Source organism: Schistocerca gregaria, chromosome 1 (genome assembly GCF_023897955.1).
Source record: "Schistocerca gregaria isolate iqSchGreg1 chromosome 1, iqSchGreg1.2, whole genome shotgun sequence".
NCBI classification, from domain to species: domain Eukaryota; kingdom Metazoa; phylum Arthropoda; class Insecta; order Orthoptera; family Acrididae; genus Schistocerca; species Schistocerca gregaria.
Window position 1 is genome coordinate 944,676,289 of NC_064920.1, and position 18,954 is coordinate 944,695,242.

At 40.0% G+C, this 18,954-nt stretch overlaps 1 long non-coding RNA gene across 1 annotated transcript in view; it reads right to left on the reverse strand.

Moving 5' to 3' along the window:
• LOC126276017 (uncharacterized) overlaps positions 1-18,954 on the reverse strand; it is a 950,687-nt gene that overhangs the window by 22,687 nt on the left and 909,046 nt on the right. Inside the window, exon 5 of the long non-coding RNA XR_007550601.1 lies at positions 9,640-9,800. This is a non-coding gene — a long non-coding RNA (uncharacterized LOC126276017). The remainder of the gene's footprint in view (positions 1-9,639; positions 9,801-18,954) is intronic.

The window sequence follows — 18,954 nt, forward strand, 5'->3', positions numbered from 1 at the left end:
ATGGAAGGTGTTGGGTTTGCCTGACACCCTACATACCATTTGTAGACTTAGAGAAAGTTTTTGACGATGTTGACTGGAACACTCTCTTTCAAATTCTGGAAGCGTCAGGGGTAAAACATGGGGAGCAAAAGGCTATTTAGAATTTGTACCGAAACCCGATGGCAGTTAAAAGTGTCGAGGTGCATGAAAGGGTAGCAGTGGTTGAGAAGCGAGTGAAACAGGGTTTTAGCCTATCCCCGATGTTTATTCAATCCGTAGATTGAGCAAGCAGTAAAGAAAACAAAAGAAAAATTTAAAGTAGGAACTAAAATCCACGAAGAAGAAATAAAAACTTTGCGGTTTGCCGACGACATAGTAATACTGTCATGGACAATGTCTTGAAAGGAGTATATAAGATGAACATCCACAAAAGTAGAACGACGATAATGGAATGTAGTTGAATTAAATCATGTGATGCTGAGGGAATTACCATTAGGAAACGAGACACTTAAAGTAGTAAATGAGTTTTGCTAATTGGGGAGCAAAATAACTGATGATGGTCGAAGTAGAGAGGATATAAAATGTAGACTGGTTGTGAGAAGGAAAACGCTTCTGAAGAAGAGAAATTAGTTAACATCGAGTATAGATTTATGTGTTAGGAAGTCTTTAAGTATTTGTATGGAAGTGATACATGGATGATAAACAGTGGAGACAAGAAGACAATAGAAGCTTTCGAAATGTGATGACACTGAAGAATGTTGAAGATTAGATGTGTAGATCACGTAGCTAATGTGGAAGTACTGAACAGAACTGGAGAGGAGAGGAATTTGTGACACAACTTGACTAGTATAAAGGATCGGTTGGTAGGACACGTTCTGAGGCATTAAGAGATCTCCAATTTAGTACAGGTGGGAAGCTTGGAGAGTAAAAATAGTTGGGGGAGATCAAGAGATGAACACGCTAAGCAGGTTCAGAAGGCTGCACGTTGCAGTAGTTATTTGGAGGCCCCCAGCCACACGACATTTCATTTCACCGAGTAAGGTAATTCTCCACAGCATACCTGATTACCTTCATCCTGGCTGTTACTGTCAGAAAAGGGACAAAAGCTGCTGCTGGTCTATATATCATTGTTATTAAAAGTATGACGTTCCCTTCCAGTTGCTGAAAGTAATGGTGCATGCTTCAGTGTTGATTGTTCAGGTGTCAATGGTGCACGTGTTTGTGACAGTTCTGGTGTAGACAAAGACATCAGCAGAGGTACAGCTACCTGCAACACTACAGGTGTGGATGACAATGATGGTGGCAGCGCTACAGATCGTGATGACCCAAGTACAGAAGATGGTGACTGCAGTGGTATGGGTGACAATCCAAGTGCAGATGGTGTTGGGGGTAATAGACTGAAATCATGTGGCACATCTGAAAAACAGGAATCCTATCTATAAGTATCAAGTGAAAAACGACGCTTACTCTGCAGTGCATTGTCCTACAGACAATCATCAGCCTGTGTCTGCACTGAATACTAACTATCATGCTGCATTCTTACAAAATCAGCAACCTATAAGTATGGAACAACTAAATATCTCCAGAAATATGTACCACACGAAAATATGTTCCAGATGAAACGTTAATATTTTCACATGGGTCTCGATGCTAAAACTGGCCAACCCACAACCCACTTCTCTGATGGAGGGGGGGGGGGGGGGGAACTTTTAAATTTCAAATTTGTATTGCAGATTCTGATTCTATCGCAAAAATATCAAAGTTAACCCCAAACGTATTTTTCCATTCGCAGTAAATGGCACTGTAAGCTATAAAATTCAGTTTTCCAGTTATTGCAGTTGAGAAGAAATGCATGTGATTCTAAATTACATTTGTGATGCAAATGTAAACTTCCGGACGGTTGAAGTTTTGGCTACAATTTAATTTACTTTTCCAAATTTTTGTGTACAGTAAAGTTTTTACAGTTATACATTTAAACTTTGGCAAACACACTGCTTTTAACATAACTTAGTTTTTTGTTCTACTCCTGCTTCATTTAGATGAGTCCCCACACCACTGCAGGCTTGTTATGGTTGACTACCCACGCATGTCACAATCAGGGTGACTGGTTCGGCGTTTCCTTTCATCTAGCTAATGTGTCAGCCGCTACAATGACTGACGGAAAACAATCCACAATCACAGTAAGGAAAATAGTGACAGGCACACCTGCCATGAACAAACACATACCAAGTGAACTGTTACACACTTCCCCCATTGTTCAGTGCCTCACCACACGGTGTCACGGCGTGCCCTACCAAAGGGCCAGTGCCTTTATAAGCATGAACACCGAATGACTTGGCACGACTCCTCTCTAGAGTTGTTTCTTGAACATTAGAAGAGCAAACTGAAGTAATTTTTATTTTTGGTGAGGCTGCAAAAAATTTGGATGCTGCTGATGCTCAGTATGCTGAACCTTTTTGCTGATAAGCGACGAACTTGTACAACAATTTATCTTGATTCAAAACTGAAGGAAGTGTGATGCCAGAAAAAAGGATTCTTACAGCAACTGTTACAGGGTACAGCAGTAACTAAACTGAAGAACTAGCGGCAGTGACTCATAACCCACACGAGAGTACCCACGAAATAGCTCACCAATCAGGAATTGCTTGCACAAGTATTAGCGCGATCCTAAAATCACACAAATAACATCGCTAGCGTACTCTCACACATCATAACTTCATGGGAAGGAACGGAGGTTTTCAGTTGCACACTCACGCAATTGCAAAGAGACTCGCAATCTTTTTGTCGAGTAATGTTCTTCATTGACTCAACTTTTATGAACCATGGTGAAGATAATAAAAAAAATGGTTCAAATGTCTCTGAGCACTATGGGACTTAACAACTGAAGTCATCAGTCCCCTAGAACTTAGAACCACTTAAACCTAACTAACCTAAGGAGATCACACACATCCATGCCCGAGGCAGGATTCGAAGCTGCGACTGTAGCGGTCGCATGGTTCCAGACTGAAGCGCTTAGAACCGCTCGGCCACACCCACCGACTGAAGATAATCGTCATGACATGCATTATTGGAGTGTGGAAAATTTCCACTGGATACTTGAAGTAGATCATCAGTATTCTTTGTCTGTTGGCTTTTGGTGAGATATCATAGCTGACAAACTAATTGGCCCCTTATTTCCGGAAGGCAAATTGAACAGAGAAAGGTGTCGTAAGTTCTTTCAACATGAGCTAAGATTTATACTGGAAGATGTACCTCCCCTTCCGCCCCCCCCCCCCAAATAATGCGACAGCACATGTGGTTTCAAAATGTTGATTGTCTGGCACACAAGTCTGCAGTGTCACAAGAAACATTAAATTACGATTTCAATAGTAACGGGACTGGTAGAGGTAGCCTGGTAATGTGGCCTGCCAGATAACTCAACGTTATGTGCCGGATTTTTTCTTGTGGGGTTAACTTAAGGACAAATTAAAGCAGAAGTACCCATTACTCTACTGAACATGATAGAACATATGAGAAATACTTGAACAAAAATTAGAACATGTATGCTCATAAGCCGCGTACATGAATTCGAAGGATGAATTAGCAAATGTATCGAAATGAAAAGTCATTAGTATGAGCATTTTTTGTGAATTATAATAATGATGAGAGGAATGGGGACTCATTGAAATAAAGCACCACGATGGTAAGAGGCAAGGGTAATTACCGACATCGAGTGCTCCAATTTTGAGATACAAGGGGATCATCGACATCAAGCGCCTCAGTGCTGATAACTGAGACTCTAGAAAATCAGGCACCCTGATGGAAAAAAAACTATTGTGTCAATCTCATTGTTCCTGGATCACATAAAAAGTACTTTATTAACGAGACACTTAAATGTCTGACTATAAAAGTTTTACTATACAATAAAATCTGCAACACTAAATAATTTTTTTTAAATATCCGCTGCTTACAACAAAAAGGTTTACATTTTTATCGCAAATATGTTGTAGAATCAAATGGATCGTTTCTTAATTGCAATACTTGGAAAAATTGAATGTTTTGATTACAGCACCAACTACGAAAAATAGAAAAAGCGTTTTGGGCAAATCTTATGTATTTTTTGTGTAAAATCCGAATCAGCAATAAAGGTGAGAGGTTATCGTCTCAAAGGTGACCCACAAGGTGGTATGGGGGAGAGTGGGAGAGGTTATCAGTTGTATCATCAACAGATGTTCCCCTTGGAAACACTGACCTGTTATCTGGAACATTTTTCTCATACAACATGTATTTTGGCCTCATTTAGTTGTTCCATATATATATATATATATATATATATATATATATATATATATATATGTGTGTGTGTGTGTGTGTGTGTGTGTGTGTGTGTGTGTGTGTGTGTGTTAGAAAAAGGTACGGCCAAACTTTCAGGAAACATTCCTCACACACAAAGAAAGAAAATATGTTATGGTGACATGTGGCCGGAGTCGCTTGCTTTCCATGTTAGAGCTCATTTTATTACTTCTCTTCAAATCACATTAATCATGGAATGAAAACACACAGCAACAGAACGTACCAGCGTGACTTCAAATACTTTGTTACAGGAAATGTTCGAAATGTCCTCCGTTAGCGAGGATACATGCATCCGCCCTCCATCGCATGGAATCCCTGATGCGCTGATGCAGCCCTGGAGAATGGCGTATTGTATCACAGCCGTCCACAATACGAGCACGAAGAGTCTCTACATTTGATACCGGGGCTGCGTAGACAAGAGCTTTCAAATGCCCCCATAAATCAAAGTCAAGAGGGTTGAGGTCAAGAGAGCGTGGATGCCATGGAATTGGTCCGCCTCTATCAATCGAATCTGTTGCTGAGAAGCTTACGAACACATCGTCTGAAATGTGCAGGAGCTCCATCGCGCATGAACCACATGTTGTGTTGTACTTGTAAAGGCACATGTTCTAGCAGCACAGATAGAGTATCCCGTATGAAATCATGATAACGTGCTCCATTGAGCGTAGGTGGAAGAACATACTGACGACACTATAATGAGCTCTAACATGGAAACTAAGCGTTTCCGGACACATGTCCACATAACATATTTTCTTTATTTATGTGTGAAGAATGTTTTCTGAAAGTTTGGCCGTACCTTTTATGTGACAACAAATGTTCAAGGTGGACTCCATGGGAAACACTAGCAGTTGTCATGCAGGAAATGCATAATCGTACTTTGGCTTACACCATGTTAACGGATCACTTTCGAGGAGTTTGTACAAGAGTTTGATCAATATTCTGTAGAACTCAGTTCTCCAGATTTGGAGTATACGTAGTCCGTCGCCTTGCCTCGCCGATTGGTTTGATGCGGCGCACTACGAATTCTTCTACTGTGTCAACCTTTTCATCTCAGAGTAGCACTTGCACCCTATTTCCTCAATTACTTGCTGGATGTACTCCAATCTCTGTCGTCCTCTACAGCTCCCTCTGGCACCATGGAAGTCATTTCCTGATGTCTCAACAGCTGCCTATCATATTCTCCCTTCTCCTTGTCAGTGTTTTCAACATATTTCTTTCCTCTTCATTTCTGCCCAGAACCTCCTCACTCCGAACCTTATCACTCCGCCTAATTTTCAACATTCATCTGTAACACCACATCTCAGACGCTTCCATTTTGTTCTGTTACAATTTCCTACTATATCTGAGCCTTTGCATTTCCCTATTCAGATTTCTTATTTTTTCTACGATGTTCAAGCTTCTGATATTCTACGACTCGACTCTTATTCTGCATAACGTAACCCTGCCATGCTTAACTGGTATTTCAATGATAAAAGGAGAGTTAAGTTTTATTTTCTGCGTCGTATTCCATTCCTGCAGTACTGTCAAAATGCCAAATAGTGTTCTTAAACTCTACATTTCCTGTTATGTCAAATTAACATTTGTTAATCATACAAATGTTGAGTGTAGAATAAATTTCTTTCATTCCTGCCACTGATCACAAAACTTTAGGCCCCTAAGAGTACCAGTTTCGTTCAGCAATTATCATTTTCAGATCTGCAGCAAAATGAAATACAACTAGTAAACTAATTTTTCTATAGTTCTAAGGCGTAATTTGTTCTCTAGTTGCATTTCATTTCCCATGTTTTGTTGCGGATCTGAAGATGGTTATTGCTAACTGAAACCGGTATTCAACAGATCAAAAATTTTGCGATCATTGGCAGAAATAAAGCAAATGCATTCTACGTTTCCTGGATCACTGTTTTAATCTGCAACCATGTCGAAAGTTGTGAAAGTTGAATGCTATTTCTGCATAACTTACAAATTTCCTGTTACAGTATGAAGAAAGTACATTTTGTGAGAAAAAATTGAGTGACAGTTTATAAACTCATTACCTGGAATTATGCTTATTGTTTCAGTTGTACCAGTATGTGGGAACAGGAAGGTCATGACTGAATCAGGGTTTATGAATGCATCAAAGAACTCGAGAAAATCTTGTCACTTGTTCTGGATCTGGGTCATAGACGTAAAATAGGGATGATGTTTCTGTGAACTTCATGGATGGATGTGGTGGTCGGAGAAGGAGCTATCCATTGTTGTGAAATTAAAATGAAGAATGGAACTTCCTGGCAAATTAAAACTGTGTGCTGAACCGAGACTCAAACACAGGACCTTTGCCTTTCGCAGGCAAGTGCTCTACCAACTGAGCTACCCAGCACGACTCAAGACCCGTCCTCACAGCTTTAATCCCGGAAAAGTCTGGAAAAATTAAGAATGTTGCACATACCAGGACTTGAGCCTGGAACCTTTCTTTGGTCTTTAGAGTCAAGAGGATGAGCCTCACTACTGTTGTGATATGCTACACATTTTTGTGAAATTACAATTAAATAACATGACAATTGAGAACGTTGCACTTGCTGGAACTCGAACCCAGAACCTCCGACTCAAGAGCTTAGGGCTATGACTTAGGTGCTGTTGTGGCGCGCTAAGTGTTGTTGTAAAACAGCAAAAGAGATGAAAATTAAAAACATTACACATGCCATTACTCGAAGCTGTTACTTTCAGACTCTAAGGCTTAAAGCTTAGGTGTTGTTATGAAATAATGTTATGTGATAGGGCCTTGGAGGATCTTCGCTCACTTGAGCTATTAGACTACATAAGACCTGCTACGACACTGGGTAATCAGGCTGTTTATGACCTTGATGACTGCCAGAATGTTTAAACCCCCACTACTCCTTATAACAGATTATTTACAATATATTGTATTTTAAAACACAAAAAGCGATAAAATGTATTGACTCCTTTTTATAATTATATCTAATTGATACTAACTCAAATGTTTTCTGTTACAAAGACCAGCATTTTTACCAATGTCTTGTCACTCTTTCCTTCAGTGTGAATCCACAAACACAGATGTGTCGCTGAAATTCTCTTTCAGATATCGTTGTTGTTCACCAGAATAGCAGTGGAACCCCTGCTTATTACAGTTAAGTCCAGCAAGTCACCAAAATATAACTGAAACAAAATTTTATTTTCCACATTGCTAAAAGCCAAACAGATATTCCTATATTACGGTATATTGATAATTTTTACTTATGGACCGTCTGACAGCAACTGAATAAAACACAATTTTAGTGCCATACGCGTTTCGCCTTTGTTTTCTGCGAGGCATCATCAGTGGCCTGGAATATGTACATATGTTAGCTATTTCATTTACATTTTTGTCATTGTGCCTATAGGTTATAAACAGTTCTGTTGGTTGGTATTTCCTATTAGGTTGTAATGTTTTCAACTGTACTTACAGGTTGCGTGGGCAATTTCTTACATATTACGCTCCTGATGCATTTTTGGTGTTGTTCTTCTTCTTATGAACGCCAATTTGCGGTTTTTTCCACATTCCACAGCACTATGCACTGAACGCTTGTTGTAAAGCAATGTTTTGGTTTCTGTTGCCGACTGTCAAATGTTTTTGCCATAGATCGAATGTTATTGCCAAACTTATGAGTGTAACTATTGAAGTATCTGTGGTCTGTTCGTGTATGCATTTGTGTGTGTGTGTGTGTGTGTGTGTGTGTGTATGAGTGTTTTTTGGTGTGATATATCTTTTTTGTGCTGTGTGTGTGTGTATTTTGGTGTTATTAATTTTTTTTACTGTGTATGTGTGTATGCGTGTGTGTCCATAAGTAAAAATTATCAATATACCGTAACATTACACGCAACTGAGGAAGACAGGACTATAAAAGTTGAAGATATTCCTATGTGAATAAGTTACATTCAGTTTCTTATTTTTTCTCAGTTATCATTTTTCGTTAAAGACGTCGGGACCATATTTTAATTAAGACAATAACTGACGTTTTTCAGGACTCTAGAGCTTAGGTGTTGTTCTCTAATAGTGTGGCATAATATGACTGAGCGAAATAATCTGCAAAGGAACGGCACAGCTGACTAAAAGGTAACAAGAAGAGACCACGTCGGGACCATATTTTAATTAAGACAATGACTGACGTTTTTCAGGACTCTAGAGCTTAGGTGTTGTTCTGTAATAGTGTGGCATAATATGGCTGAGCGAAATAATCTGCAAAGGAACGGCACAGCTGACTAAAAGGTAACAAGAAGAGACCAGTTTCACCAAAAAATTCATCCTTATAAAATTTATCTGACATGAGGGGGACGTTTAGTTACGCAGCAGGGGTGGCTTACCCACCCCGCGTTGTTTGACCCCACAGACGGAGTGTTTTTGCTGCGAGTGGCGTGTCGGTCACTGTTAACGCAGCTGACAGACATCCCCCCGGCAATCAACTCCAGTTGGCAAATATTGGCACTGCATAAAGCTGGAGTGTTTGGCTTGCTCCCACAGGAACTTCTGCTCTTTGAGGGATACAAACACGACCGTGTTTAGCTTTATTAATTAAAACGGCCCAGTAATCGAAACGTCGACAAATTGCTTCACATGGCCCACTGAGATGTTGACATACCGATCTGCGTGCATCACTTACATAGTAGGCCATTCGCAGGAAAGATGAATCGGATACAGAGTTGTCAACATTTACAGTTGTTTCACAGTTGAAAATCAGAATGAAGTATCGTGCGCAAACACGCCACATCTGATCGGAAGTTATCTTGCTACAATTATCATGTTGACTGCCACCACGGCTTAGTTTCCTTACCTGGCAACTACATTAAAGAATCAGATTACAGTCATCACAAGGTTTTAATTTCAACAGTTGCACTAAAAACTACAGTAAGGAGCATAATCACTACTTAAGTTTTTTTTTCATGCCATTATACACGAATTTTAGATTAGTTACCTGCCAGCGGTTTCCTTCAACACCGTTAGCTAATAGTATCAAAAACTCCAAAAGTTACTTTGAATTTACTTAAGAATATACTAATTAACATTATCTACGTTCGGCAATAGTATTTGCCGTTCCTTTAGTCGTATGGAATGATTAATACTCATACTCCAAATTAATGTCAAATTGTGAAAATTAACGCACGAAGTTTTAACTTCAGACTGCAAGCACCGTGATTTACCATTATGATTTCAAGTTGTCAAGCTGCTCCTGCGAAATTGTCCGGTTTCAGTTGGTAAAGATATATACTGTATATTTATTTACAACAAGAAGTAACGAAACGATTATAACTTAGTAAAAGTTATCTTTTACTTCTAGAGTATTTAATGATACTTACCAGTCTGGTTAGGCTCCTTCGCATTTATCCTGCGTTAACATTTGCAGGGTGTGTTAAACAGAGCAGTATGTTTCCTGCAGGGTCTCCCCCGAACTCCAACAGAATGTAGTCCGTGACCAGATCATCCCAGCATACCACGCGAGCCAGCAGCCGAATTCCATCTGAAAAACGCTGGGTGCAGGATTAAAAAGAACTAGACGACATAGGGGATAAAATACAAGTCCAATTAACTTGTCCTCTCTCCGGGTCTCGGCCCTCTATCTTATAACGAGAACAATTACATGTTTTAATTGCATTTTTGTTGTTTATTTGTCGTTCCTATTTTCCTTCCATTTGTCGGTCGAATGTACAGAATGAGGTCCGTGTTCTCTTCTTGGCTACCATTACCCTTATCAAATGACTCTCTCCTGGAAAACGTTGTGGGGAGGGGGAAAATGATAGTGTAAAGAGGGGGATGGGAAACAGAGCAACGGTAGTAGATATTTGGTAAAGAGGACAGAGACTGTCAACTGCATGTGCAGTATGTTCAGTTTTTTATATTATGTGACACAAACCTTTTTATGCAGCATAGCCGTTTGCTTACTTCCCTATCACAAACTGTATTTATTTTACAAGTGTTGGGATAGCTGGAAGAAGATGATTTTTATTTAAATATGTTTATAGTATAGAAACAAAACGTGATTTAATTAGTACTAGACTGACGTGATTGTGATTTAATATGGAACGCCCTTAGTAAGAGTTCTGTCAGACTAAACACGTAAACTGTAACTCTTACTACCTTTTATTTGCTTGCTGGTATAATAACCGATTAACAAAACGAAAACGTGAATTTGTTTACGTTCAGAATATACGGGTACTTTTGTTGTCTAAGAAAATATTACATCGCAGTTGGTGCAATGTTCGCCAGGGCTCCTGGCTCTACACCATGTCTCTTTGTCATTCTGTTCATCTGTAGATAAGGATTCATTTCAGACGATAAGGAAGAGGCCACTAGCGCTTCTCATGCGGATGCTCGAAGCATTCCATAGCGCACGATGAAAACCATTCCCTTACAGTCTACTAAAAGGAAAGTCATCAACGTTAAGCACAGCGCGGGGAAAGTAATGTGACAAAATTGTTTCTTACTATAAAGATACTGCCGTCCGTAGCCACGTGTCTTGCTTCTCTTCCCTTTCTAATCCACAGATAAGATAGTGGTGCGTCCCCAGAAGATTATCTACATCCTGAATTGGCACCGCTACACAAGCAGTTGGCTTAGAACTCTGTTAAAAGTACAAGTCATCTTTTAAACATAATTTCAGTTTAGTTTTTTTACTACTACTCAAAACGTTTCTATTTTTCTTATGAATATATATAATGAAGCAACAACGCAATTAGAAGTGATTAAGCCTTGCTCCATCACGATTGATGACTTTGTTTTATCAGTCTCGTTCCCAACAAGCGTTCAAAAAAAATCACCAAAAAGTTACCAAATATAACGATTAGGAAACAGTGTGATTGAGGCATTTTTGTCGACATATTCAACGTCTCTTATTGTCAACATTATTTTTCATTCTCCATAAAATTATACCGTTCTTGATGCCTTCTGAAGTTTACACAGCAACAAGAGGTGAAATATAATTCCAAACAGGAATAGTTGAAAACATTGCCATTTATTCATGTCGAATTATATTTACATTAAGTGATCACTGAATTACAACCAAGTGTAAACTATGTCGCTGCTCATGCGCCTGGTTGAACAGAACTTTTGGAAGCTACTCTCCAGACTCTAGAGCCAAGGGGCACAAGACGTTCCTGTATGACTGACATTCATTTTTAGTCCTCACGAACGCTTATGAAAATTACTAACACTGGGTACATGTATCGATTTCCGTTAGAATTTCGATTTGAAACTCTCGACAACTTTTAAATTATCCATGCTCAACTCCCGTATTTCCTACCTTGCTGTAAATTCTTCAGTTTTAATCTGCAGTTCGTAACTAACAACTTACGTTCAGAGCCCACGTCTGCCAGCGCGGCATGTTTTGTAGTATAAAATTTGACTGGTGGAACATAAAATCCTTTAATAACAAAGACCAAGAGCTTACAGAAAATTTGAAACATCACGAAATCTCTGCATGTAGTGTCCAACAGACAAGGGGCAAGGGGTAGAAGAAATATGATCAGTATTTATTCATATATAGTGGAGTCGAGGAGGAGACAAGAGCTAAAGGAAGAGTGCCGATACTGATCCACAAGAAGTACAAAGATCATGTTGAAAAGTGCCAATACGTCAATGAGAGAATAGCTTTACCAAAACTAAAACTGGTTCACCACAAGTTGGATATTATCACCCTGTTCCACCCAGAGGACTGTAAATCTAGGACTGAAAGAGAGACCGTCAGTTAGCAACTATAAGAAGTTATCAGTTTCATTCTTCCAAACTAACTTACCATGATAATGGGGGATTTTAATGCTTGTATTAGAATCAGTGTCAGCTCTGGAGTTTAGTAGCGATATAATGAAGACTTTCTAGGTGATAACGGTGAGATTAATACCAAATTATGCTCAAGCAACGAAATGAGAATAAATGATTCCTCCTATGACCATAAGCAACAGCAAATATACAAATCTCATATATCTACAAAAGTTCACACGGTTACCAACAGGAACATCCATCCCTAGTCTGTACTAGATGTTAGGACTGTAAACACTGCCAACATAAGGAGCGAGCACAGTCCATTCATGGCAAAAACCAGAGTGCATATAACAAGGAACAAGAATGCTACAGAACGTATCTTAATAGAAAAAAATTAATACAGAGTCCCTATGGAATGAATCTATAGACATTTTACATCACAAAGATTAGCAGAAAGAGAGCATAAGAGAACGGCATTAACGCAGGGGTTACTACAGACCAGGGTTAGGAGAAAAGCCAAGAAAGTACTGAAGCAGTGGCTAAAAAAACTTTAGGTACACTAGCTATAAATCATGAAAGCAAAACAGACAGAACACCAAGGTTTTGTAAAGACGATAAGGGATGCGCAAAAAAAAGATGTTTGCTTATTTGAAGTACAAAACACTCGAAACAAGAAACTTTTGAAGTTTACAAAAGGAATCACTATTAATCATTGCAAGAGGGGACATATTTTCTAAAAATATTGAACATGAACTTTAAGGGCTGCAGAAACAAATTTAAAGAACGATAAGAAAACAGGGAAAAGAATTAAATGAAATTTTGGAGCGACATAAATGAGGAATCATGGGTTAAATAATTAACAGAGTTATTTAAAGGTAAAAAACTACCAGAAAACGGAAAGATGTTGGAGATCAGCATACCAGTAAATGGTAATGTGACTGTTTCACCTACAGAGGGAGACGAAGCTGTAAGTCTGCTAGAAAGTATAAAGTCTCCGGGGAAAGATAAGATTTCCAATGAAATACTAAAGTATGGAGTATATCCACTAACTGAGCAATTAACCAAGTTAGTTTACTATGATATAGCTCGTAATAAAATTTCAAATGAATGGAGAACTACTATCACTAGTCTCATGTACAGGAAAGCAGATAAAGATTCGTCAAATTACAGAGGGATGAATCCACTCATTCCATCTCTTAAGCTTTTAACAAAAGTAATAGGAAATTTAATTAAAAAAAAAACATTACAACACTTTCAGAGGAGCAGTATAGTTTTAGATCCAGTCCGGATGCAGTGTTCATTGTTAGACAGGTTGTAGAAAAGTCCATTGAATATAAAAGATCGGCTTTCCTTGTTTTATTGATTTACGGAAGGCTTTCGATGGGAGTCAGTTAACAGATGTGGTAAATCTGCTCTCAAATCGTGGTATTCCTTCCAACTTAGTAAAAACAGTTATCGAACAAATATAACTAGGCGAGAATTGATTCCAGGTTAACTAGAAGTATACAGTTAAGAGTGGTACTAGACAAGGTGACTCTCTGAGCCCCTTACTTTTCAATATAGTCATGAACGAGTGATGACATTGGCTGACAGTATTTAGAGACTGGGGAGCAATGAAATAAAAGACATTCTTTATGCCGACGATGCAGTTCTACCAAGAAGCACTAGGCATAAATGGAACAAACACACAGATAAGTTGCATGAACGGAAGATCGTGAAAAACGTAAGAAATAAATCAGCAGCTGGTAAAAGAAGTAAAGGCGTGAAAGGAAAAGAGGGAGTGACAGCTTCAAGTTAGACTGAGGCGCACTGAAAGGAACAGGCATTGGCCCAGAAAGACAGGAAGAATAAGAAGAGAAATATGAATTCAAAATCTCTGTCTTACCATTACATTAACTATCTGAAACTTTCCGGTGTCTCCAAGGCTCTTCCACGTACATGATCGTCTATCATGATGCTTAATACAAGTATTAGCAATGATTAAATTAGGAGCTGTGCAAGGTTCTTTACCTTTTATTTCTTCCACCCGGTCCATGTTATACCACTACTTTTCCTTCTCTTCCTTTTCTACTATCGAATTCTAACCCCCATTAACAATTAAAACTTCGTGCCCCTTAACGATTCGAATAATTTCTTTCATCTCATTATACATTCCTGCAAAGTCTTCGTCATCTATGGGACTCATAGGCACACAAACTTCAGTACTGTGTTGCTAGTAATCCTGTAGTCACATGACAAGAAATAGTATTGTTCCCCTGCAACTGCCTTTAACAAATTTGAACTATATCTAAATTTCACCTGCCCATTTTTCATTTCAAAATCTGTAACCTAGCAACCTGATTAAGGGATCTAACATTCCATGCTCCGACCCATAGAATGCTAGATCCGTTGTTCCTGATGATTACGTCCTCCTGAATAGTTCCTGTCAGTACATTAGAATGAGAAACTATTTTTCCTCGGGAATATGCTACCCAAGACGATGCTGTCTTTATTAAAGAACGCAGTAGAGCGACATTTCCTCGTGAAATATAGAGACTAGAGTCAGCCTTTTTTCAGCCGTTCGCTATATCCACATAGCAAGGATGTATTGGTTAATTTTACAGTACCAAACCATCTATCGTGCTGCAACAACAGAAAAGACTGCTGCACCTTTTCAGGAATCATATGTTAGTCTGTCGTCTCCGCAGATTTCACTCCGACATGGTTGTGCTGACGGTAGCTATCCGTAACGCGTAACGCTGTGGCATGCAAGCCACTTCAGCAAGGCCCATAGTTCATGATTGGAAGAGTAAATTAAGATCAATCAATTCTGATGTACAACGGCCCCTTTTGTTTACCCCTTCAGTGTACATCAGTACCCTGTCGCTTCGTTTTGAAGGGCATCTCTTTGAAAGAGACCTTCAAGTTATTCAGGAGGAACTGTTGCTTATAATGTCTGAGACCGTTTAGTTCAAAGTTGCAGCTTCCCTCGTGGAGTCGTGCAGTACCAATCGAACCAAGCCAAATTAACTACGACCAGTGCAATACATCTCTTACTAGCCGCGCTGGTTGCTATTTTGACCACTAGCGCTGTTTCGGGGGATGGAATGCCTGAAGGGTAAATAATGTCTTTCAATGTTTTGGGAGCTCACGAAATCGAGGAGTCCTCTTGCAGACCTAGGGGATGTACAGTCGCGTGCCCTCCAGACGGAGGTGGTGTGCTAAAGCGTGTTCCTGAAGTCAGTAGTTGCTGATTCTGAGTGATCAACGAAGTTACTTTTCTAGTAGGGAAGATGTACAAAAGTTAGACGTGCTTCCTGTATGCCAGCATGTATTTCTGCTAAGACACTTCCTGGTTTTCTAGGAGAGTGTTACATGTAAGTGAGCGAGTACGTGCCTGGTAGGCAGAGTCGGTACATCACATCACGGAGCGGAGCCAGTACCTAGCTGGAAGGTCGTGTTTCATAGAATGAAATGTACTTGTAGAGATTTTACTGAAGCTAATAATTTCCATTTGTTTCCGTGGATATATGAAAGACTTATTTTTGTGAGAGTTTTCCTACATTGTCATTGAATTGTATTTCCTTTTTGTTATGTGGAGATTATCGACGGTAGTTATTAGAAACCAGTTCGTGGCGTTGAAGAAACTGTATGAAGTGTACATATTCCATTTCAGTGGTCAGGTCTATGAATCTTTCTGAAAGCATTTTTATTGCTACAGGACACTGATTAGTGATGCAGGAGAAGTGAAAATATTAATCCTGTAAGGGGGTGACTCTTACTTAGATGGTCCGTAAATGTGTAGCTGTGCACAGAATAAATACACACCTGCCACTAAATGTTTACAATTAAATATACTCAGCAATACATAGTTCGTTTGGTCTTGCGTGCAGCACATTGCTAAGTGAGCGTCGATTCACGCAATGGCCATGTGGGTGACGTCGAGTGACGCCCTGGAAGCTCCGAGGATAGACGAGAAGGAATGTTTCAACACCAATTAGTATATGTCATCTGCAATAGACTGCAACAAGACAGTCAAACGCTGGTAGGTCTCCACTGGTTCTACAACTATGGTGTTTACGTTCTCTGCGGGTACCTTACAGGCATGTTGTACAGACGCCGTTTCGCACTGACTTTGTAGTCTATGCAGATGGACAAGCAAGATGCCTGAGAAAAACATGCTGCCAGAGCTGGAATATTGTTGGAATAGTATGGTGCAAGTGCCGAATCTGCCTTTGCCAAAGACTGGACTGCCTTGGTCGCCTACGTCACCAAAAGAGGTGCCCTGCCGTAAGGAAACCTGGCCCAGCAAACTATAAATACTTCTCGTTTGGACCCTAGCTATACCTTATCTGTGACTGCTGCCAGCACTGAGACGTACTTCATGCCAGTTGACAGCCCCACTGTGGACCAATCAGCTTCATCACGTCTAGCTGCCTCACCTACTAGCGACTGGACTGTGCCATCTATCTGGGACCACCTACATGGAGACGACGATGGTCAGCGTTTACCATCATCATCTCAATGGGTTGAGTGAGAACAAACTGTTGAATTGTAGAGTTGATCTGAAAGTTCAATTCGTGAAAGTGGGATTGATTTGAGTGAATTAAGGGGTGACACTACAGAAGGATATGCTGGTTTGCGACCAGTTAGGTGTGTTAGATGTGGGCAGTTGCGACAACTCGACTCGAGATGATGAACCTCACAGCCGTTTTATTAATCGGTTCTGGCTGGACCGATTGAAAGACAAATCGCTACCCTTAAACTCAGATACGGAACTGAAATTACAAGCAAACAGTTTGTGTAATGAGAAAAGAAAGGCCATCATAAATGAGTTTTTGTTGTCGGTTCTTATAAAATTATTAAAGGATTAATAATTGAGAATGTTACCTATCCATGAAATTGAGACTATTGGTCTAGATTAACCCCAATTTTATTTACTCAGTGCAGATGTGCATGCACACACGTGAAAGGAAGTCACACATTAATGTGATTAACGAAATACAAAAATAAAAGGAAATACAACATCGAGATTATTTAACTGCATCACAGAACTGCACAAGTCCACAAGGGTGAGTTAAGAATAAATAACGATGATCTCAACAAGCCTCTCCCTCAAAAGCAAAATCGCTGTTGGACATGAAATGATTGCTCTAGTCATACTAGAAAGAAGGAAAGTCATCTGACCTGTAAATATCTCAGCCCGCTCGGTCATGTAGGAGCCCTCTACTGCCAAACGAAATATGACGTGGCGTTGTTTAATCATATTTTAAAAAATGGTCGAAAACACTTAATCAATCTCCTCCCGTGATAGCCCACATTGCGAGGCATTTTCACCAGAATCGATGAATCAGAGTGACAAGACGTGTGCCTGCTGTGGCCTGCTGGCAGCAACATCCGATCAGTAGTGGAGTGATGACTTCATTCTTGAAATGCAAGTCTGTAGCTCTCTCCCGCATCTCAAAACCAAGTTTCTTCTTCCACATCCCCCGAAAAAGCATCTTCGTCTCCGCCCAGTGAGCAAGCGCTTCCACTTTGTTTTTTTAAAAAAATTCTTCTGCTCTAGAGTGTTTCGCATAAGATCACCACAAATGTGATTAACCGATGAAATTTTAAGACACAGCAGTCCGACATCAGAAGTAGCAGGTAATTGTTTTAGTCCCTCTATGAGGTGACTTCGCATGCATGAAATTTTGAGAACCATATCTTTTGTTAGTCACCCAGTGAATTGCCACATGGATTGGCTTCTGGGTGACGTCTTACGTCCCCCACAACATGATAAAGAGAAACATTAATAGTAGTTGCCGAACACCTTTCCAACCAAAAAGCGGCGAAATGACTAACATTCACCCAGTACGGCATCCATTATTTTTCTCAGAAGTCCTGTCGGCGGAAAACACACCACCAAGTTGTTCTCTGAGCAGAAATGCTGCAACGTAAAATAATTTATTTGACGTTGACCAGACGCACAAAAGTTTTCTCCAGACAGAGCTTTTTTGAAAGAGTCTCCACCCACACAGGCTGGGTACTACAGTTCTAAAGAAACCGGGTCACATATGCATCCTCCTGGTACCACAGTGGGCAATTCAGCGGGGCCTAAAAATTCTACCTGCCAACAGCAGACTACTGCAATCTGCATCAAGTGAACGTCTTTGGAAGTCCCCTCATCACGCATGAAGTTGCATGAACAGATACCAGTGAATCGGTAAATCATCGTACGGATTTCACAGTGTAATTTTCTGGGTCATAGCAATTCATGCACTCATACTTCACCAGTGTGTTGTTTTAAACTTAAAAGACCTAGGCATTAAGCCAGAGAATGCAGCAAGTGTTAATTGTCAGCACTCAGGTATAAGAATTAAGAAGTGTTTCTAAAACTGTAGCACTGTGTTTTGTATTAAGTCCATTTTCTGTTGAATTGATTCCTATTTTCGCACAGACAATGAGAAAACGGAGGAGCAATGTGTTATGATCGCAAAGGTGATTCATGGGTGGCTCGAAAGAAGGCAGATAAAATAGACTTGTATATGATACGAAGATTTCTCGGCGTATATGCTGCTTTCAAGGTCCTCGGGTGTACTACCAGGCGTCGTAATTCCAGCGAATAAGAATTCCTGTGACACCAGGTGGTGCTGATGGAGTGATGTGTCTGCTTCGTGTTGGCGGTATTCATATCTGCCACCTGCCGGTCCCGAGTTTGGACCCGTGTCGTGCTCGTTGGGTCTGGGGAGGGGTGGAGGCGGCTTGTGGCTGAGGTTCCTGCCGCATCTCACGTCCCTAAGTCGCGTTCTTCACTGATGCAGCTTAGTACTGGTTCCTCAATAGTACTGTTTGCTCAGTTGAAAGCCCATGTCTCTGCTGATTAAATTATCAGCCACATGGATTTCAATCACCTCTTTGAAAATGTAATCCAAAAATTTATCGGTGGTAGCCAGGAC